This window comes from Lutjanus erythropterus, chromosome 12, assembly GCF_056507025.1.
Source record: "Lutjanus erythropterus isolate fLutEry1 chromosome 12, fLutEry1.hap2, whole genome shotgun sequence".
Classification (NCBI taxonomy): domain Eukaryota; kingdom Metazoa; phylum Chordata; class Actinopteri; order Lutjaniformes; family Lutjanidae; genus Lutjanus; species Lutjanus erythropterus.
This window is the reverse complement of record NC_139328.1, coordinates 27,987,506-28,010,432: the sequence shown is the minus strand read 5'-3', so window position 1 is coordinate 28,010,432 and position 22,927 is coordinate 27,987,506. Positions and strand designations below refer to the sequence as shown.

Here is a 22,927-nt window from a genome sequence, read left to right as displayed (position 1 = left end):
TGCACCATAATATAAAAGAGTTCTCAGTAGAAACCCCTGTGTGTGTTTTGGATAAAACCCTTGAAATATAAAAAGGTTTCCCATAGAACCCCTTTGGTGGGTTTTTGATAAAGCCCCTGGTTCTCAGTAAGAACCCCATCAGTGTGTTGTAGATAAAACCCTTGGAATATAAAAAGGTTCTCAGTAGAACCCCCTTGGTGAGTTTTCAATTAAACTCCTGAAATTTAAAAAGATTCCCCAGAGAACCTACTGAGTGTGTTCTAGATAAAACCCTTGGAATAGAAAAAGGTTATCTGTAGAAACCCTTGAGTGTGTTCTTGATAAAAGCCATGGAATTCAAAATGGTTCCCAGTAGAACCACTCTGTTTGTTGTAGATAAAAATCTTAGAATCTGAGAAACAGATTCTCAGTAGAACCGCCTTGAGTGTGTTCTGCATAAAACCCTTGGAATAGAAAAAGGTTCTCTGTAGAAACCCTTGAGTATGTTCTTGATAAAACCATGGAATATAAAATGATTCTTGGAAAACCCTGGGTGGGTTCTTGTTGGCACCCTTAGAAGACAGAAAGCTTTTGGACAAAACCTCTAGCAAGGGTTCTGGGTGGAACCATTACACCATAGCAGTGTTCTCTGTAGAACCTCTCATAGGGGGTTCTGGGTGGAACATTTCACAAATAGTTCTAGGTATAATGCTTTGTTGTAATGTTGGGTTCTGGGTGGACCTCTGAAAGGGCTCCAAGTGGAATCTTTATAAAGGTCCTAACTGGAACCAAAGAGGGTTCTTGAATTGGGACAGGCTGAAGATCCCTTTATGGTTCTACTTAGCAACTTTATTTTTTATGAGTGTACAGTGGGTTTTTTTCACTTACATATTTACCCCTCTTTCCTCCTGTTCTCCTCTGCCCTCATTTTCTTTGTCTCCGTCTCTTCCAACATAATGTCTGTTTGTGAAAAGAGGTTGAAACATGTTTTATTTGGCTGCCACCCCCACCAATGCCGTCTTTTGTGAGTTACAAAAGAACTGTGGATACCTTGGTTTGGTCATTATTTCATGCAGAGAGTAATTAATGAGACAATTAGGGTTTTTTTCCTCCTTCTGTGTTCTCTTTGAACTAAATAAATAGCCAAAAGGTGTCCTCTTTAATTGCACATGGGTCATGGATATAATTAAGATACGCAAGCAGCCTCTTTATGAAACTCGGCTGTGAATAACTGTTTCACTGTTTGTTGTTCTGACTGTATTCATGTCTTAAAAGGACTCAAATTTGATTCGGCAGCATTGTGGACGGCCAATATGACTATCAAATACAACAGAGATCCAGTGTAGCCGAGATAAAAGTTGCCATGATCAAAACCGCCGTGCACAAAAACATTACCTGCAGCGTGCGAGACGGCATTAATGAAGCTGAAGGGAAGCGCCGAGCAGCCATTTCAAAACATGAACCTTTTTGTTTTTCTGCTTACTGTCACAATGTCTTATTGATGTTGTCATCATGTGACACAGACACGCAATGCTGTAGAGTAGTTTCACTTAATGTAAATGAAAAAGCAGCAGGAGTTCCGCATTACTGTTGTTGTTTTGAGCTATACGAAATTTATTACATAGAGAGAGGGTGTCCAAAAATGAAGGGTGATGTATTCTTTGTTGAATTTTTCTCCTCCCAATTTTTATTTTTTATACCAGCCTTCCCTTGAGCTGCTACCAGCGCCCGGTTTATTTAGTCACTGGAAGTAATAAAAGCTCAGTTTTAGTGGTTCAAAGGTGTGGTAAAGAGGACTTTGGTAAACGCCTGAATTTCTACTCTGAGCAATAGGCATTTTTTGTAGAGAGGAAGTAAGTTCTGAACATTGACCTATCACCTCTTAAAGCTACTGCAAGGAACTTTTCTATTTTGTTGATTTTGAAGGTCCCTGTGGACAAAAGCGGTAGTGTTTTCTCTGCCATAAACAGAAATTATTGATGCCAGAAATGAATTTATCTACATAAAAATCCACTTCTGCTTTTTTTAAAAACTGATTAATGTACTACTTGCTGTAACTTCACCTTGGAAAATGTAAGCACAGGCTCATTTAATCTGACTTCATGGAGAAGAGAGGGGAAGAATGGAGAGGAGTAACTAACAGAAATAGTCGATCTTCTCACAGATGGTCTTGTTTGCTTATGTAGGTCACTATTAAATTGACTGTTTCATAACCAGTTAAAAACTCCATATAGTAGCTTTAAGTTGATGTGGTTCCTTTTTTTTTTTTTTTTACACCAAAATTAGCGTGTTTTAAAATTCCAAGCAAACCCACGAAAATAAGGGCAATTGAGTCTTTTCCCATTATCAGTAGACAAGATTGTTTCATGTTTGACGTCACAAAAGTGCTTGAAAACGGAGCAGCATGGGGGCCAGTGACAATGTTACAGTGGTTGCTTTTTTATCCTTAACTTCAGTCTCTCTTTCAAACTCAGTGCCAACTAATTCAGAATGGCATTTGAGTGCTGCTTGAATGGACACCTATGGAAGAGTCACATAAGTTATCGACAGGGGCAAAAATCCTTGACTGCATCAAACCAGAAAAGAGGCAAAAATTTGCGCATCCACCAGGGTATCATGTTTCTATCACTGTTGATCAGAGCTGGAGCTGATAAATACCCAGAGTCATTGATTTGCAGTCGTGTTTCAGGCCATCTGATGAATGTAAGCTCATCTCGAATTATGCCTGTCTGTTGTTTAATGTTGGGAAGGTAATGTACAGCGGTTTTAGAGCCTTTTCACTGAAAACAGATGCCAAAGAACAAAGCTGTAAGAGCAATGAGAGTGAACCAAAACAGTGAAGTTATGAACCAGACAGGTAAACAATGATCTGAAACTCACAGCTCTGTAAAGGCGAGATGGGATGCAGATTTAGCTAACATCACTATGAGCAAGCATATGACATATTGTTATTACAAACTTACACCTTATAGCAATTTTAGGTTTTTTGATTCAACACATTGTACCAATTCAACATTAGTTTATGATATTAGGGAGGTGGGTGTCTTGTGTAAAATGAAAAGTGATTGTAGAATTATTTAATGTGACATCTGGTGCGTCACTTCAAACTCATGAGTGATGTCATTCCATCATGTGACATACGTAACGTAGTTATTTGAACCCAAATCACGATCTTTTCCTAACCTAACCAAGTAGTTTTTGTGCCTAAACCCAACTAAACTGTGACCTATTTACAGCATAAACAGTGTGTGTAATGTCACATGTGTTCTGTCACCTGACTGATGTAACGTAGTTAAGGTCCTGTAAGCCTGTCAGTAATGTGCATCTTGTCTTGGGAGTAACTGACAATCATCCTATTTTGTTGTTTAGGAATGAAGATGTGTTGAAATATCTTTAATTCAGCTACGAAAACTCCACAGTTGGTCTGGGTTTCCTTTCAGGCTGTTACGTTCAGCAAAAATATGCCTGAGAGAAAATATAGGAGTGACTGACATCACGTAGAAAGGGAAGTTTTTCGCTGTGATAAGGCAGATGGGATATTTGGTTTGCTTTCATGCCTCCACTAGTTCCTCGCAGCCAGCTGTAGGAGCTATTCAAAGCACAGACAGAGTTCTTTTTTTAAATAAATTATACTACAACTCTTGTTAACATCCCAATTAGTGGTATTTTGCAGTGATGTGATTTTGTTTTTGCAGCTGTATTTTAGCTATCACCATTTCTACAAAGTGCTTTTAACTGGTTCTTCTTTTCTCTTGAGGGCGCCTTTGTTGTAGCTCAACTTCTCCCACTGTGAAGTAACAGGTGTCTCGTAAAACTGTACTTTAAAAGAAGCTCACACAACCTACACACACACACACACACTCGCACAGACACAAACTGTCTATTCCCCTGACGACAATATAGTATGTGCGGGTGTAATTAGTGAATCTCCCACCACACCTCAACATCTCTCATTAATCTCTCATGAGTGATTAGGCTGCTGCGACGTATGGAACCACGGGAGGTGTGAAACTGGGTGTGAAACTGTTGTCATCTCATATGTTATCGCACTCTGGAGACCGGCGGGATTAAACCACGCCAGGCACAGCCCATTGGCAGCTAATCATGCCGCTAATGATAAGTGAAATATTCGACTGCCTCTCATTACAATGGCATCGCAAGGTCAAGATCTCACACAGGCCGCGAACACAAACAAGCGGCGCCACCGCTGTCTCTCCGAGGAGCTGCTTCTCCACTCACTGCTGGTGTTGTTTTGTATAAACCCAAGCAGAGGCCGGGTACGAGCCCCGGTGAAGCCTCCTGAATGTGACACTTGATGTCTGATTAGAGCGAAACATCAGTGTGGTCTCCAACTGTGACGCTCTGATGAGAAGTGATCTAAAGGGTCTCGTCAGAAGACGTCATGCTGACCGCTGTTGCTGTGCCAGATGCTTGTCGCTCGGCGCAACTACACATCAGAAATATAGAATCTGTTCCCTGCAGGCATCTCTGCGAGAGAGATCTGCATTTAATTAAAAATAGGTACAAAGTTCCAAACTAGAGCGACTGCAATTACTTAGCCTGGGCAGACATTAAGGAAAATTAAATGTCATCCGCCATTAAGAGTGAAACGTTCATTCTATATTTTACTTACATGCCAGTGCCTATAGCTTTAGATAATCACTGAGTTAAAAACAGCCTTCCCTTGTCCCTTTTTCTGATAATGACATGAGTCAGTGAAGGATAATGATGACGCATTGCAAAGTAAATCAAGAAATGTAAGGTTTTCTTCATGAAGGTCATAAGGTTACATCTCTTTAGAGCTGACAGACTGGATTATCAGTCGAAGCGATCAGCTACAGGGGAGCCCCAGACCTTTAGGGGATCTAAACGATCCAGGTTCACTGTGTGGCAATTAGGGCTGCAAATAAGGATTATTTTCATTATCATTTAACCTGTCCACCATTTCTCAATTAATTTGTTAGTCGTTTGGTCCATAAAATGTCATAAAATGGTGAAAATTCCTTGTTTTTTTCTAATCATGCTTAATAAGCCAGAAACAGAGAATTTGGACAAAAAAATGACTCAGAACATTAAGTTGAATATTAAAATAGTTGTCCATTCCTTTAATAGTCACAACTAATCAATTAATGAATTGTTGCAGCTGTAGTGGCAATATACAGTAGACTGAAATAATAAAGATGTAAAGGCATCTGGGTCCATTTTGTGAACTTGTTAAATTTTATGTGTAAGGGGATGTGATGTGAATTCAATACAAACCATCATGGTTTGCAATATTTTCATTAATAATGTGTATCTTTAAGTGTATTAGAGATACACAGCAAGTTCCCATCAAATTTGTTTTCCTCAAAGTTTCCTCAGAGTTTTAACTCTCACAAAATGCATGCTGGGAAATCTGCCAATAGTTTCAACCAGGAAACCAGATTTCAAGTCCCGTGTGAAACCAATATCATATTAAAAGTTCTATTGTACATTAAGTTATATATGTCATGTGAATTTTGTAATGTGACTTTTGTGTTGCGTGTTTCCTCAGTAACGTCAAGTGACATATGTTACATCACATAATGTAATGTCACATAATGTCACATAATGGATCGTTACATAATGTAACATAGTTATTTTAACCCTAAACGCAGTCTTACCCTAAACCACACGCAGTAGTTCTTGTGCCTAAATCTATGCAAACTGTCAGCGTTTCACAGTGTTATTCACCTGATAAAAAGTCCTTCTGGCCTCGTCAGCTACAGTCGCTCAGGGGTTCACTGTGTTTCAGTATGAGACACTGAGGGCCAGTGACAAGTCATTGGTACGTGATGAGTGACGAGAATGCGCTGCTCAGTTTTACTGAACTGTGAGTAAAGGAAAATAATAAGCTGGTAAAACACAGGGAAATGCTGCAGTTTAATTAAGAAGGAAGCAAAACATTTTTGCATTTAGCGTAACACTGCAACTCTTGATGTAAGAACATGTTTTTGTTATGTTAAGAGAACACAAATGATCCATTTTACTGAACAAGTAATTGACTAAAAGACATGCGAACATAAAAATACTGAGTACCATTTTTAGTTCAATAAACTGTCACAATCTATGCTAAGTGCACAATGTATGTGATGAACTACTTAGGCTTTATTGGCTTTATAAATTTTATTTTAAAAAAATCCAAACTTGTTGACTGAAGATTAAAAACTTATGTCAGTGTCAGGAGGAATAGTTTTAGCATAAAGTTTTAGGTTTTATCATTTTATCACTGTCATTTTTGACAGTCCTGAAAATGGACTAAAATTTTGCATCATGGATGAACTGGGGTTAACTGTGTTTATTGGACTTAATTTGATCAGTTTATGTACTTACTTGGTGAATATTGTTGAATAGGAGTGAGCAAAACGTGGTGCTCAACTGGGCCAACAGATGATTTTTTCTCCAGGCCCCTCTAGCAAGTTAATCCATTCCTGCTTTGGGGTTTAATTTTACTTCTGTTTGATTTACTTTCAAGAGTTACACTTAACAGATGTAGCTGCACTCTTAATTAACAAAAACACAATATTTCAAAAAAGTTTCACACCTGCACTGTTCCCCTCTCTGACTTAGTCAATAAATAAGTGGGCAAGCAACTCTGTCTCCTAGAAATGACATTTATTCCCTACACATTTAAAAAAAAAAAAAAAAAAGAAATAGTTTGTTTTTCTGACGGTAGAAAGTGGTTTGGTTTTTCATCATTCCTTCGTTGATGTAGCACAAATGAAATAAGTTGTTGATTAATATTTTGCAGACATGTTCTGTATGAATGTTTCATGATTTTGCAAATATGTTTATTAAAATATTTCCTATTTTTCGTTCCCCAGTTTTGTTGCTGTTATTGCTGTTGTTAGCTTCACTACTGATTTTAGGATTAGTTTTACTGTTGTTTTTTTTTCAATTCTTACTTTATTTTAAAGAACCAATATATAACAATTGTTTGTCCAAACATTTGTACTGCAGTCCAAATAGCGAGTTGGAACCAGAGATGACATATTAAAACAAGTTGACATCCCATTTAATATCCAGTCTGTCTTATTGCCTGCCAGACTCCATTAACATATTGCTCAATTTACCCGTGGTAAACATCCACTCCTTCTAAAAGATTATTAATGATTTCTTACAGCTCATAAACAGACACTAACTCATTCTGCAAACATTCGGCATTAATTTGAACGGGCAAACAAAAACACAAGTGCAACAACTGTAGCATTTGTTGTCAGAGAAGCAAATATTTCAATTTAGCATGTTTCCTTAATCTCTGATGATATATCATGGTTGTTTCTATAATTTATTACAGTAAATTCATTACAGATTTCTCCTTCATCTGTCTGTATCTCTTTATGTCTTTCCAAACTCATGTGCCTGGTCCTTCTCTTCAGTTTTTGTGAACACAGTTCAACTAAACTAAACCTATGTTTCCTTATTATGTTGAACTAAAAAATGTAACTCAGGTGTCATTATCTTTCCCTAAAAAGGTATTTGTTAGCAGCGTAGTTTGTGTAATTTTTAGGAGACAGGGCAAAATGATTGCTGGTCTTTGTAGCCAGAGAATGTTTTTGAATTTCAGAAAATGCAACTCAACGGTATTTTTTCCTACTAGTCATGTTTTCCTCCATCTTTACAGTGTACTAACTGAAAGATAAAAATTAAATACTCAAAATAATGAACTTTGCTGCTTCCGTTCTCTTGTTTTCCATGTTGGCCACATGAAAATAATACCAGCAGACAGACTACTGGCTTAATCTACTTCATTATACGCTCAGTTGCCAGATTATTTGGTGCACAAAGCTAAAACTAATGCAGTCTTACACAACAGTCCTGCAATAAATCCGACATCCATGAAGATTAAAATGGTCAGTTTCTGCTGAAACTGTTTTAGAGTGGTGTTTATTAAACAGCATGGTTATTTTGCAGGCTGCTACTTTTGGTATCGCTGAATTGAGAACACTAAATATGAGCAACACCATAAACTACAGCCTCCAAAATGACCATAAAGTTAAATCTACATCTCTTTTACACTGTAATTAAAGAGATGCTTCGTTTGTGTGCAAGTGGATGAACTTTTGCTGTCATCTAATGTTTGATTACTCAGAACTGTAAATGATCTCAACAAGGGGAACACACTGTGCTCAATAAGAAAAAACATGAATCAGGAGATATAAAATCGCATGAGAATTGAGTTTGATAGCTCCTCCAGGCTGAACTAAACATCTCAATTACCTCCAGGGGGTTGAAAAAGCACTGCAGTAAGGAGATGTGGCAGATACAATATTTAAATTGACTGCCGGTGGAAGAAAAGCCCTGCTAAGCTTATATTTGATTACATATTTTATGGAACACAAACACAAATGCACGCACAAATGCATCTCAGCCACAGTAGTGCCTGCTGCTGCCAGCCTGCCGCACTATTATAATCATCAGCCACATATGGAGCCGCTGTCCCGCCTGTGGGGAATAGGGTTGTAGAATGGGCCAACGGGATGAAACCGGAGGACCTCACTACTCAGAGGTGATGAATGCTCTGCTGCTTATGGAGCCTCCTGTAGTGCATCTGTGAGAGCAGATGAATGGGGAGGAGAGGCTGATAAATTGGGTCACACGAACGTAGCGTTTCTGGGTAATGCGGTGAAAACGCTGGAGGAGTGCAGTTGGGTGGCTGCACGTGCCTACAACTGGGGCAGAGCGGCTCCGACTTGACTTGATCTGCCTCGCTCCGGCTCGTCTCGCGCTCCTGGCATTATTGAAAAGTTACGCTTTTAATTCGCAAAGAAACATGCCCCGCTTTTCCCCATTTCTGGAAGTCACTCACTCAAAACAAGGCACATAAATTTTAATGGGACCCAACTGAAAAACACAATTTTTTGTTGATAGTATGCTTTATGACTTTTGGCTTTTTTAATGTAAGAAAACTGCATTTACAGATTGTCGACGTGAATCAATCCTAGTTCAATGCATATTTAGGCAGATATTGGCCGTCCATATCAGCCATAATGTATCAGGAAGATATTGAAACTTGATTTGCTGTCTACCAGACATGTTGTTAAAAGCTGATATGAGATTCCTTCTTACAGCTCAACAAAAAATAAAAATGTGTTGTGTTTGCTCCCATTTTTTATGAGTTAAGGTAAAATATCTTCTGTGCACACAAAAGTTTTATTTCTCTCAAAATTCTTCATAAATTTGTTAAAATCTGTGTTTAGTTGCCAAGATAATCCATCCACCTGACAGGTGTAGATACTGAGCAAACAGCAGGGTTATTGCACAGGTGTGCTTTGGACTGGTCACAATAACAGGCCGGTAAAATGAGCAGTTTGATCTTGAAAAAAGAAAAAATTTATTAGGCTCTGCACTATGGATGCTTCACACAGGGCTACAGAAAACATTTTTTACCCAGCAGGGCAAAGTTATGACTCTGCCTCCAGGGTTGGGGAATATTTAGAATATAAGTATTTAAAATACAGAATGTTTCTTTAATTTAAAACAACCTAAAATTACCTCAGGCAGGGCTGAACGAAATATTTAGATTTTAGTAGAACCTTTAAATTTGAGATTTTATGTCATCACAACATTTATGTGAACATTTGAAAATTGGGGAAAAAAAACACTGGAAAAGTCAATATATAAAAGTCATAAAATGTAGGGTGCAAGGTTTAGTGTGGAGCAGAGAGAGAAAAAAATATTTTGTGCAACCATAAAGTAATAATCATTCATCAGTCATCAACACATATACCAAAACTATATTAATAAATAACTGGTAACATGCCTGATAACAGTCAGAGTTTTACAAGCAGCATCTCTAGTTTGTTTAACGTCATTAGAAATTCTCGTTGGAATTCGTTGGATTTTTTTTTTAAACATAAATCTTCATTGTTGCAGGACTAAAGTGATTCTTACATTGTTCAGCTGTAAAAATGTGTATCCTGTTCACCGGGTAAAAAGATGTTTTAATATTTTGTCAACTGAAATGCGTATTATTGCCTCTTGGAGGCAACTTGGAGCTGTTTTCCTCTAAATGTTGCCATTTGCTGTTCAGAGACAGATTTTATCTCTTTTTTTTTTTTTTGGCTAAAATGACTCTTTTAATAAAAGTTGTTGGGTTAGAGTTGTGATTAGTTCAGTTATGATTAGTTCTATTGTATTCTGGGTGAAACCATATATGCCATAAACTGTGTGCTTTCAAAGTTAATAAAATGCAGTGAAAAAATACTGGGGTCTTGTCAGATACATTCTGACTGATGCACTGGAGTGAATGTCAGTCCAACGACCTCTCCTCCAATATAGCAGCGTATTTTCTGCTTGATTTATTTGTGCATAGAGAGGATATGAATGCAATTGTTCCTTCAAAATTCAGTGTTAATTAATAAGAAATGTATTGTATGTATCCTTGCAGCTCCACCTCTTGATGTAACCATGCAGATGAGGAAAAAGCAGATGGAGGCCAATCAGACTTAGTTTTTAGCTTTTCTGAGGTATTTCTGGAGGATCTTTGTAATCATTATTTCATGGTAAAGTTTAGCATTAAAGCGTGGGGACAGGCTAAAATCCCTTTTCTTAGTGTTCTAGATGTTTTTTATTAAGGTTTTACATGATGTATCTTCAATTATAATTAAGATAAAGCGCAGGACATGCATTATATCTATTGTAATGCATATTATACATGTAATCTTGGGGAATGACAAGGCATCAGTTTGGTGGATTGGACCCTGAATGATTTGACCAAATCCTTTTCGAAATGATGTCCCTCCCAGCTCCTGAAACTGCTGGTTGACTCTTACTTAAAATGCTAATAATTTTTTATATTTGAGCAAATTGCCCAGTGGCAGCTATTTTGCCAAATCAGCCGTGTTGACCTTTAAAATCTTGGCAGTATCAGTCATTAATACATATCACATGCCAGCTTGTGCCAGCTTACATGTATGGACAGCATGTGCATGTGCCACATCACATCACATCATATCACGAATCTGGAGCTTGGTGTGTTCATTCCCCTTGTTCTCTTTAAGGCTGCTCTCTGCTCCGATCTAATTTCATTAATTTTGGGTTGCGGAGGAGTGTGATTGGGTGGCGGATGGGGGGGGCATGGAGGACGGGGCAAGGGGGTGGGGGGTGGTGGGGTCCTTTACCTTGGCACAGATAAGAAGACAAACTAGATTTGAGGGCGGATAGATCTTGTCGGCAGCACACGCCGTCTCTTGGCAAGCGAGGCGAAGTCGATATTGAGCGGGGCCTTTCTTACCTCCTAAGATTTACAGTATCTGGAGCTCCACAGCCTCATACTTCAGTAGATGGATGAGTATTTCATACGGAGCCAACTGGCGCAACATGAGTTGAGCTGAAGGTCATTGTGACTCATTCCCAGCTCAGAACCTGGGTGGCTGAAGACAGAGCCGCTAAATCTCTACTACAGACTTGTTTTAAAAGTATAAAAGAAGACAGAACAGGCTGTAGCCCTGTGCTGGTACTGTTCAGCATCAACAACACACGCACAGACTGTACAGTGCCAAAGACAGTTGAGAGTACAGTAGTAGGGAGTGGGTACAGATTGCCGTAGAACCTCGAGGCATATGGCAGGACGCCCCATGCCTCCCAGCTAATTGAGTCCTAATGAATCACTGGTTTGGCATGCTACATGTCCCTTGTGATGGCTGGTGTCATTGATGCATTGAAGATGCCCAGTCCTCTGGAAGCGAAGCGGGCAGTGACGGCCGTCCGGGCTAAACATGGGAGGCAGGCCGACACTGCTGGCTACACACTGAACACTTCACTCACTCACCAGATGTTACAGGCCAAGGCACGAGGATTACAAGCCACCCAGCTCCACACAATGGAAATAATTGTGTGATGGGCTGGCAATTCACTGCCCCATTTGATTCTAGTAACACTCTCTATAGCAGCGGGGTCACCGCCTCACTGTCAGCTCGACAGGGTCAGAGCGACGAGGGACATAATGGTGAGAAAACACTTGAAGTCAACGGTGCTTGACTGCTGTTTTTGCAGAATGTACAGCTCACTAAATTATGTGAATGGATGGAAACGTTACATAAGCCTCGACCGCCGTCAGCAACACTTACTGACCTAATTGTTTTATTTATTGGATATTTTACACTTTCTCATTTCAACATGTAATTCAATAACAATAATATCAAATGACTTTGATATGGTTTGATGCCTCTGTAAATACAATAGCCCAATTTTACTTGCATAATGTCTAAATGAATATTTGAGAGAATTTAATGAATTCATATGTAACAAGATATGCATGAAAATAGAATTGCAATTCACAGCCTCATTATAACATGAAAAAAAAAAACCTTAGTTTAATGTGCAAGATGATATCTTCAATTCTGTGGGGGCTGGATTCAGTTTTAAAAGTGCGAGTCTATTTCCACTTTCATTACTGAAACAGATGCAGCCTAAATATACAGGAAAGGAGATGTTCATTTAAACATTTTCCAATTTCATATCTTATATTTTGCACAACAGTGTGTTGATGTCAACAAGAGACCATTATATCAGCTGGTTTGAAGTCTGAGCTAAATATTTTTTTCTCTGCAGGATGATTCTTCGGAAACATGTTTAAGTGATAATTTGACATTTTGGGAACTAATCTTACATCGCTGTCAATAAGATAATAATAAATATAGTGCTACAGCCAGCAGCTGGTTAGCTTAGCTTAGCATTAATACTGGAAAAAGAAGGAATCAGTTAACCTGGCTCTATCCAAAGGTGACAAAATCTGCTTATCAGAACTTCTAAAGTTCACTGATTAACTCTTTATAATTTATTGCATTTCTTTAATCTGTACAAAAACTTAACTGTAAAACCATTTTATGGCAAGACTATTTTAAGGTTTCCGTGAGTCCTTTAAAAGTCTTAATAATCTTAATTTTGTGCCTTAAAATGTCTTAGTTATGATTATGACAGGTTTTAAAACTTGATTGGATTACTAAATTGTTGAAAAGCTTAACTTCACTCTTGATTTTAAATTTGTTTTGGAAAAAAATCGCTCAGATGTGAGATATTTTTGCTCAGTGTTGTGTTTTTAACTAAATCACTGTTTCCTGTAGCGATTGCTTTATGAGCCAATGTTGGCTCAGCAGGAGAGAGTATCATGTCAAACTGTGCTTCAAAACACTGTAAAGACTGACTTCTACATTTGGGTCCACGATTCAACACAATTATGCTTAATCAGAATTTCTATCTGATTTAATTATTAGCTATATTAGCAGCTAATATTACTCAGTTCATACAGGTTAACTCTTTCCTTGTTTGGGCTCTTACTTAGTTAGCATCGCTGGTTAATTCTGTGTGCTAGTCGAGATGAACATTTGACATAAACATTTCTGTAGATGTGTATGATTTATTGTCCTCTGTCTTATAATGTACAAAAGTCAACAGAAACTCTTCTAATCTGCAGCAGTTTCTAGATCTGAATAATCACTGAAGTCATTTAAATGCAGTAAAATTAGAACAAATAAAGGTGGTGAATGAATGAAAGTGCAGGGTACCTGTTATCATGTCATGAACTATAAACAAATAAAAATTGTACAAATAGTTGTTACTATAGGACACCCACCAGAGTTTAATCTGATTTTCCTGCATATCCTTCATCCTTCATCCATCCTAACTTGAGTTATTCTTTCCCCGTTTCATTAATTAGAATTCAAATTAATGCTTAATGTTCATTGAATGTGTAAGTGTCTGTTTATGAGTCGTAACAAATCATTAATAATCCTTTAGAAGGCATAGATCTTCAGAACGGTTAAATTGAGCAAAATGTTAATGGAGTCTTGCAGGCAGTCACTGAACTCAAACTCCAGAGTCTGTATTTTTGGAAAGTGGGCTTTTGTTTTCAGCAGAATGGGCTTATTGACTGATCAACTCAGGGTGTAGGACTCATCGCTTGTTATTGTCAAATTACAGTTTGCACTTGTCTTGTGCTCAGCCTGCCTGAGCTTTCTCCCCCTTTCTTGGTCATAAAAGGTCTTAAATTTAATTTGTTAATTTAATTAACCCACATGAAACTCTGGCTTGAACCGAACTCTGGCCAAGAAATATTACAGCACATCACCCAAATAAAACTTCAAATAGCTGCTTTTTGTAAGGATCTTCTTATCCAACTCTCATGACAGGAAATAAAAGTAAAATATCAAACTATTCCTTTAAATGTCCTATGTAGGAGATCAGAGTTCTCCTACATCCTCAGCTTGTAGTTTGAGTCTTTGCTCCTGACACATTTGGTTGCCACAGCCCTCCCATTGCACTCTTAACTTCAGATGCACCTGTCATGTTGATTACACTCCCAAAGGAGCATGTGTGCATCATTCAGCATCCGACAGTGCGCCGCTATCTGAGCAATCTCCCGCTTTTCAACCGAGGCAACTGAGATCACCCCTGACCTGCCTCTGCCAGGGGCCACATCTTCATTAATGAACACACTAGAAGTGATAAGGCCACCAGCAAAATGAGAACTCAGACACAATCTTGCAAGCTCATTAAAACTACTTTTATAAAAGATTTAGGCCACTCTGGCAAACGTGTGTCTAATGCTGGAACGCTACATTAATGTCAGTGTAACCCTGTGTTCGTTAGATGCATTATCTCAGAGCACTCGGGAAATCTTGAGGGAGTTCAAGTCGAGGTAATGCCACTGCAGTATGAAGAGAAACAACAAATGTGATAACACACCAGGCTTTCAGCGAGACAAAAGCCAAGAGGCAACACTACAGCAAATGGGCGAGACAACCCCAAGGATTTCAGGAGTGCAAAACAACAGTCAGCCCAAATGTTGCTCCTTGCATTGTTGTAATTGTGCTGAGATAACATGAAAAAGAAATATCCAAACCACTCTCACCATTTTGCAATAATTGCAAAAGGGGAAAGGCATTATGGTCTTAATCGGATAAGATATAGCTCCCGTATCCACTGGCTGCTTTTGCTGTCAGGAGCTAAATTAAGTGTCTTGATTCCACTGGGAGACCCAACAAAGAAGCCCTTACTGGAGAAGTTAATGCTCTCTAGTGTTTTGTTCAGCTCCATCTTAAGCCCCACAACTCACACTGGGCTGCAGAGAACTGTCTTGGGATGACAACTGGAATCTGTACTGTGTGCATGTGTGTGTGTGCAGCACATGTGTCCTACAATCGAGCCAATGGGTGCAGCTTAGGATCTGTTGCAGAACATCCCCTGTAAGGAGATTACTAAAGGCAGTTTGGCCGATTGGCAGAAGTCGCCAATGAACTTTGGCACCAATGTCAAAATGCTAACGGCGACCTCTGCTTACATCCCGCCAAGCCACAACAAAAACATCACTGGTCTTTTGAGCCAGCAGGACGTAGGTGGGCCACATTATTTCTTGTTTTATAGCTGCTAGCTGTTGTGTTAGTGCTTTTCCGCAGCAATAGTCAAGGCCATTTTCCATCTAGGCCTGTCCTTACATTAGCACTCAAGCAGAAAACACAGGGGCATCATGATAGACATATGGTCCAGCATTGCACTGTGTATTTGAACTGGTCTTGTTGGCTCATATTCAGTTTTACCCAAGGGGGGGTTGAGTATTGAGAGGTTAAAATAATGGAAAATCATGTTAGGAAGGGGTCAAACAATCTCCTAACAGCACTACCATGAAGATTACTTAAGAAATAATGATCAAGGCTGTATTTTTCAAAGCAAAACTCTTGTTTTTCACATTTATTAAATGCACAATATGTAAATTCTGCCGATAGGGGCCTCTCACATCAAAACAATAAGAAAAGATGTAGTTGGATGACGCTGTGAAGTAGTGTGGGATCGTGGGAGTTGTTATCTTTATGATAAAACAACCACCATAGCCAATGAAAATCTATATGACATGACTCTGGCAAAAATCATGTCCAGGGACGAGATAATATTAAAGTTTTATTCACAGACGTTATAGCAACTAGTTAGTAACATGCTCCAGAAAAAGCACTGTTGTCTTGAATATATTATGGATTTCTTTGTGTTTAAACATTGTTGGAAACATTTGGGCTAATTTAACTCAACAAAATATATCAAATATATCTGCATTTTTAGACATTTTATTGTGGAAATTTTGCATATTATAGCTTTAAAGGAGCAGTTTGTAGGATGTAGTAGTGGCGGTGAGCTTGCAAGTTGCAAACACCTTGTCTCACTTTCCACTTCCAACTGTGGAGCAAAACCTGCTGTTCAATTGTTGTTGTTTTTTTTAAAAGCCCATATCTAGAGCCAGTGTTTGGTCTGTCTGTTTTGGGCTACATGGCAGCACAATATGGCGCCCTCCGTGGAAGAGGACCCGCTCCCTCTGTAGATATAAACTGCTCAATCCAAGGTAATGAAAACACAACAAGCTAATTGTAAGGTGATTATACACTAATGAAAACATTATTATTACATTTTCCTAGCTGACCAGTAGCCGTCAGTTCAAGCCATCAGTCAACTAGTCATTGCATGTTCATGATATCAGTTTTATTATTTAAATATATATTTTGGGGCATGAAGCAAGCACAGTATAACCCTGTTGTTCAAAACATGGGAATAAATAGCCTAAAATTTGACAAAAACAGATATTAAAAGTCATCAGCACAATGGATGATGTATACTGACTAATTAACCTGCTAAATTACAGATTTGCTCCTCAGCCCACTGTGTCTTCATTGTCCCCAAGATCAGAATCTCGTCAGAGCTTCTGTAAAGTTAAATCACCTTGGTTCCCTGTTGTCAAACTGGTCCATGGTCTCTAAGACTGTGTCCCAGTCTAATACGACCACTAACTTGGCTAACTAGCTAATGGCAGCCACAGCACAGTTAGTAGGGGTGCACAGGTGACTACAATGTTACAAGAGAAAAGGTCTATGATGCAACAATCCCCCAGTCTAACAGCAAGGTGCAGCTGCTGAATGGAGTTTGAGGGGTTTTTTTGTTTGTTTGTTTGTTTGTTTTTTCTCTGACTACTGAATAACTGAAAAAGTGGTTAATGAAGACTCTTAGTTTAGTCAGCTATTAGGGGGCGGCCCTAATTTTGTTTCTGACATATTCTGGCAATAAACTGACATAAATCTTACACACTGGGCTTTTCAGAAAACAGCCATCAAATAAGAGAAAATGAATATTTGTATATATCAGATTGGCTGTTGGTTTAATAGGATCAATATGATTACATTCAACATGGTAAACTGTAAAAAGTTGAATTCAAGTGTATTCTTTGCCAAAAAAAAAAAAAAAAAAAAAGCGAGTGATTGCTCTCTGATATCCACTGGTCTCCCATCGGGAAAATCCAAATGTGGGTGCAACTGCACGCCCTGACGCAGCTCAGACGCCCCCCCACGCCTGGACGCTTCCACAATTAACAGGATTGTTTTTATCTCCACAATGACCCCTGGACGTGAACACAGACCAGATAGGACTCACTCTTCTACAGGCCTGTGCACTGGTTTGAGGCAGACTTTGGCTCAGCGCTGCCGGTCAGAGCGGTGCCGCTGCGCTGCGCTGCGCGCTCCCATCCAACCAAGCATCCATCCATCCATCCACAGGTACTCACCCCCACCAATACAGCCTGCTGAGCATTTTCTAACCGCTTCTGAACACAAATCAATACATTTATGAACGTATGCGTCATCATTCACTCATTCACTAGGCGCCGGAGCGGGTTAACACACGCAGTCGGTTGAAGATGACTTACTGCTGTTGCAGCAGGACATCTCTTCATTTGAATATTTGGGGAGGGAGGGGGTTCAGTCAGACGTGGTTGAACAAGCTTTTAGCTCATACTTGTATCTTTAGATCACATCTTATAAAGCTGCATCACATTTACATATCAGTCAAACACCGCAATCGTGTCAAAACGAAATGCCCAATGTCCAATTTGTGCGCAATTCAATGTGGGACAGCAGCTTATTTGACAGGCGACCGGCGTTTGCGCTTTAACGGACTCCACATTCAAATCCACCAAAGCACCATCGATGATCTCACTCAAAAGCTCATTTCTGATCTTATTTGTCTTCTTCTGTCATCAGTGTGTGACTGTGTCTCAGTCATCCACGGCGGACTGCTCCGCAACCCATTTTCATTTAGCGGCCAACGCATCCTATCCATAAATCTTGACATGACTGAGCTGCCTCGCATCCTTAAACAGCTCTACAGTTGTACAGTTTTAAAGACTCCGGTTAATGGAGAAGCTGAGGACGGAGATGTCACTCACCTTTTCTCAGCGGAGTGTCCCATTTATGCGTTTTAATCCACATCTGTGTCCCCTTCATTTGAGCGCTCTATTTTTCCCCCATTGAGAGAGAGATGGAGAGAGGAGGAGAGAGGTGGGGGGAGAGCGTGTTTAAGAAAATCCATTTGTTAATTCCATTTGCCGGACACACACAAGGTAAAATCACATTGCCTCGCTTTTTACATGTTCACAATTCTTCCATAATTCTAAGATCCCGTAAAGCCCCTATCTTCCTCTTCTTCTTCTTCTTCTCTCCAGCTCTGAAGTTGCCTGGTTACCCCTGTTTCTCATTCAAGGAGGCTGAAGGCTGCATACAGCGGCCAATCATAGCAGCAGCCGGAGAGATTAACTATTTCTTGGCTCCACTATTCTAGACTCGGGCGAAAATGAGGAGAGTGGGCGGGGAAACTGGGCCCCCGGTGACAGAAAAAAAAATTAAAATGCACAGAGAATAATGTAGAGAGAGAGAGAAAGAAGGGGGGAGAGAGAGGAGAGGGGGGATCCGTTAGAGGGAGAATGTGTGGAGGGGGGGGGGAGAGAGAGGGGGGAGGGGACAGAGGGGATTAAACATTTTCGAAAAATAAAGGATGGTGGGATGGGGGGGTGGAGGAGGGACCAGTTGCCACTTCTCACAACAACAAAGATGTAAGTGAGTGATATACAAAGCTGAATACCCTCCCCTTCCGAATGACCTCCATGGGACCTGACTTCAGAAAAATTATGAACAGTGGTCAATGGTGAGAGCTAAATATTTTTTAGAACTGTGCCAGGAATTACACATATGATGTTTGTCATTTTAAAAGATAATTTTGCAAGACAAAAGAGTTGCAGTTTGTCATAGTTTAGCTTGAGTTTTGAGTGAAACCGCTCAGTGAACTATGTCTCCCATCACCAACACCAACATCGCCATCCCTTGCAACGTTATCTTACATTAAATGTTTATCCATTTACTTCTGGCCCTTTTATCAGCTGGGAAGTGAAAGAACGAGCAAGACGCAGATAAAGACATGATATCACTTCTGGGTGTGAAGTCTTTCTAATTCTAATTCTTCACAGACTGATACCTTTGTTTTGCAACAAACATCATCTTTCATGACTTGTAAAATTATGTTTTAAACTGACAGACATTATATCTGTAATTTGTGGCTAAATTAAAACAGAATCTAACATTATTTGTGTCGCAATTAACTACCTTTTTACTAGCACGGATCACGCCACAACAATTAAGGATTTTGATGAACATTCAGAGGGATAGGATGTTGATGATGAATGAATGTGAAGGGAAGGGGCAAAGGTGGATGGACGATGTCATCAGCTAGGCTGGTCCAGAAGGGTGTGCTGAAGACTGGGCAGAAGGAGACTCAGTGTGGGGTCTCCGTCTCCACATATTTCTGCCCGAGCTGATTATGGACCTTCTGACTGTACCCGGAATGAGACATGGAAGAGGTATGCACTAGACTGAAGGATGAGAGGAGAAGGGGAGAGGATGAAGGAAAAGGAAAGAGGTGGGTGGGTCGAGAGATCTAAGACAAACAAGGCCGGATGGCAGGTAGAAGTAGCCGCATGACTACATTCCAATGCAAAAACACACAGGCTTCAGCAGCTAATGTTAACTTTTGGAGGGAGAAAGTCATGACTTCACTTGCACGACTTCTAGGTGTGAAGTCTTTCTTCAGTCTTATACTTCAACAGTTTTACAACAAATGGAGACTTTCTTGCCTTCTAAAATGATCTTCTAAATTTACAGACATCATGTGTAATTTGTGGCACGATTCAAGATCAAAAAATTGTTTGTCTCTAGCCAGTAACTGCCATTCATATTTTTTCCAAAGTACAGGCAAAAGTCAAGAAAGTCGGCATTTGTCATAAAACTGTGATTACGTAATTAGAAAGACTGCATTCAGTGGTCACGTAAGTGACCTCATGGCTTTCTCCCTTTAAAAGCTAGCTAATGTTAGCTGCTGAAGCTACGGTGCATGTGTGTTTTTTGTACCAGGATGTAGTAACCCAAGTTAGGATTTTGCTCATTCTTTCGCTTCCCGTCTGATAAAAGGACCAGGAGTCGGTGATACAACACATCAGGCAGGGTAAAGTTACAAGGAACAGCAATGTTGGTGTTGATGACATATATTGTGCAAAGTGAAAGATGTTGTTCACTCAGCAATTTCACACTACTGACTAAGACAAACCTATGATAAACTGTGACTTTTCTAACTAGTAAAATGATCTTTTAAATTTTTAAACTTATGTGTAGTTCATGGCACAATTCAAATAGGATAAAAAAAAATTTAGTCGCTTGCCATTGACCACGGTTTATATTTTTTCCAAAGTAATGTCCCATGGGGCACATCGGAAGGGGAGGGACTTCACCTCTCTATTCCTGTTGCAAACCACAGTGGAGCAGTCTCCTCCTCCTTCTCCTTCACAGGGCAATCGGTCTATAAGGAGCAGAGATCCGTCTCATTTCTGAAATCCCCAAAAAGCAATCCATCAGGGTAATTGATCGCCCCCCTTTAACCAGCCATCCGTCAAGGCGAAGCTCTCCCCCTCCTCTTCCCTCCTCCCTCACCCCTGTCCCACTCCAGTCGCCTCATCATAGGCCGTATCGATTTCAATTTCCCCCTCCAGCCGGGGTGAAAGGTGTAGGGGAGCGAGCCAGCTTCAATCACTAGTACACGGCACGTGGGGGCATAATGACCCCCCACCTTCATGCTTCAGGCTACTGAGGGGGCGACTACATCCAGGTCAAGCCCCCTCACACACACAGATACACACCTACTGCAGGACGGCCTCGACCTTTGTGAATGGCTGCACCGCGCGGCACACTGGTGGCTTCAGACTGGCTCCCGCAGGGTGCCGCGCAGAAGTGCTGGTGCATTATGGGGGAACAGTTGGGGGTCCTGACAGCACAACAACAAGCTTCTCAAAGAGACAGCACCCAGTAGGAGGGGGTTGGAGGGGTGACCTGTGTGTGTGTGTGTGTGTGTGAGGGGGTGTACACAAAACTGTCTGGGACATTCCAGCAGATACAAGTCAGCATGAAATCTTTTTTGTTAAAGTTCTCATTAAGTCAAAATCAATGTTTAAGTGTTTTTTTTAATCACATATGTATTGCTCTATACATTAGCTATGGTTTCTGGCTCAACAATGACAAAAAAGTAATTTTGTAGAAATTCTCTGGTATTTTTAATTGTTTTCCCAGTGTTTGTCTTTTACTGGAAAAGGCTTAAAGACTGCTGATGACTCATTCTGTCATTCAGGGGCGTATAATAAATATTTTGTCCAGTGAAATGCTTTCTCGCTTATGATGCAGCGGAACATAGAAGGACAATACATGGAGTGTTTCTGGGAGCTGGGTCTCACTGTACAAAAGCACAATTTTATAACTTTACTCACTGATTTCATTATTTTTACTGAGAAAATATTTTCTGATGTCCTCCAGCTACACAGTTTCAGTTCTTGGTTATTTAATCACAGAGTTATATATATGTATTGATAGACAGATGGGCTTAGCTTACTTGTTGCTAAAGTAGCTAACCATCAGTGGGATGACTGTTCACTGGGACAAATATAGCCTCAGAGGCCGAATGAAGTACCAGGGTTGTTTGCTTTAACACAAATATCTGAACCTTCTTGCTCTTGTTGACTCATTACTTTAGTTTTAAACATATCAGGGGAAATACTGGTTATTCTTATTTTGCATCATTACGTGCTGACTTCCCGACATCAACTGTCCTAAATGGACAGTCAATAACACAGAAAAGATATTTGCTTTCTGTATCCATCAGAGCTTTACACACAAAACAGACAAGAGAGGAAGACCTGACTGTGTAGAAAAGTGAGGTTCAGTTAGTTTTGTATGGGAACATCTGGTAGAAATGTCCTTCAAAGGATGACTTTTTACTTTCATACTTTGAGTACATTTCAGCGCCTGTTCTTTTTCACTGTTACCTGAGTAAAGAAGATGAATCAGTACTTCTACCTCTATCAGAATCTTTTTTAGACAAATATCTGTACTTCTGCTTGAGCAAAGAATGTGTGCACTTTTGCCACCTCTGCTTAAATGTCAACATTCTTACTTTTAAAAAGCTTTTTAAGGCCTTTTGTCCATTCTACATTATAGTGTCAGTCATATCTGATTCACGCTTCAGTGCGAACAGTTCACACAGGCGATAAAAAAAAGTTTTTCTTTTCATTTTTTTGTTGTGCTGCAGCCGCTGAGTGTGATTGATGCATCACTGGCTTCACTCCATCCCACAGATTACAAATGAAAACAACAGTGTTGGGGTCCTCCCTCCCCCCCGCGCTGCCGGACGAGAGCTGTGTGTGTACATGTGGGTGTTACAGTTGTGTATAACACACACACACACACATACACACTGGCAGTAGTACACACACCCGCATATACACTTAGCGGTTGATTGACGTGTAGCTCTTGGCTTGAGCACAGCTTAATCCCGCTGCTTTCACAGATGGACTCAGTCTTCCTCTTTTTGTCTGGTGTCACCAGCAGTGGCAGTGGCATGTTATACATTTACACACATATACACCCACACGCGCACACACACACACACACACACAGTACAGTACCATGTACTTTTGTTTACTCTGGAGGGAGGCTGCTGTGTGGGTTCTAATCCCCTCTGTAACCCTCCCTCCCTTTAGTGGCCACCCTTGCTCTTGTGCATACACACATACACATACACACACACA

General features: G+C 40.0%; 1 protein-coding gene across 2 annotated transcripts in view; it reads right to left on the bottom strand.

The window, feature by feature from the left end:
- dab1b (DAB adaptor protein 1b) overlaps positions 1 to 18,590 on the bottom strand; it is a 71,292-nt gene extending 52,702 nt beyond the window's left edge. Inside the window, exon 1 of one of the 2 annotated variants that reach the window (XM_084731688.1) lies at positions 18,197 to 18,590. The gene's annotated coding sequence lies outside the window, so the exon portion shown is untranslated. The remainder of the gene's footprint in view (positions 1 to 18,196) is intronic. The other variant, XM_084731687.1, reaches the window with a different exon arrangement.
- Positions 18,591 to 22,927: the final 4,337 nt, after the last annotated feature.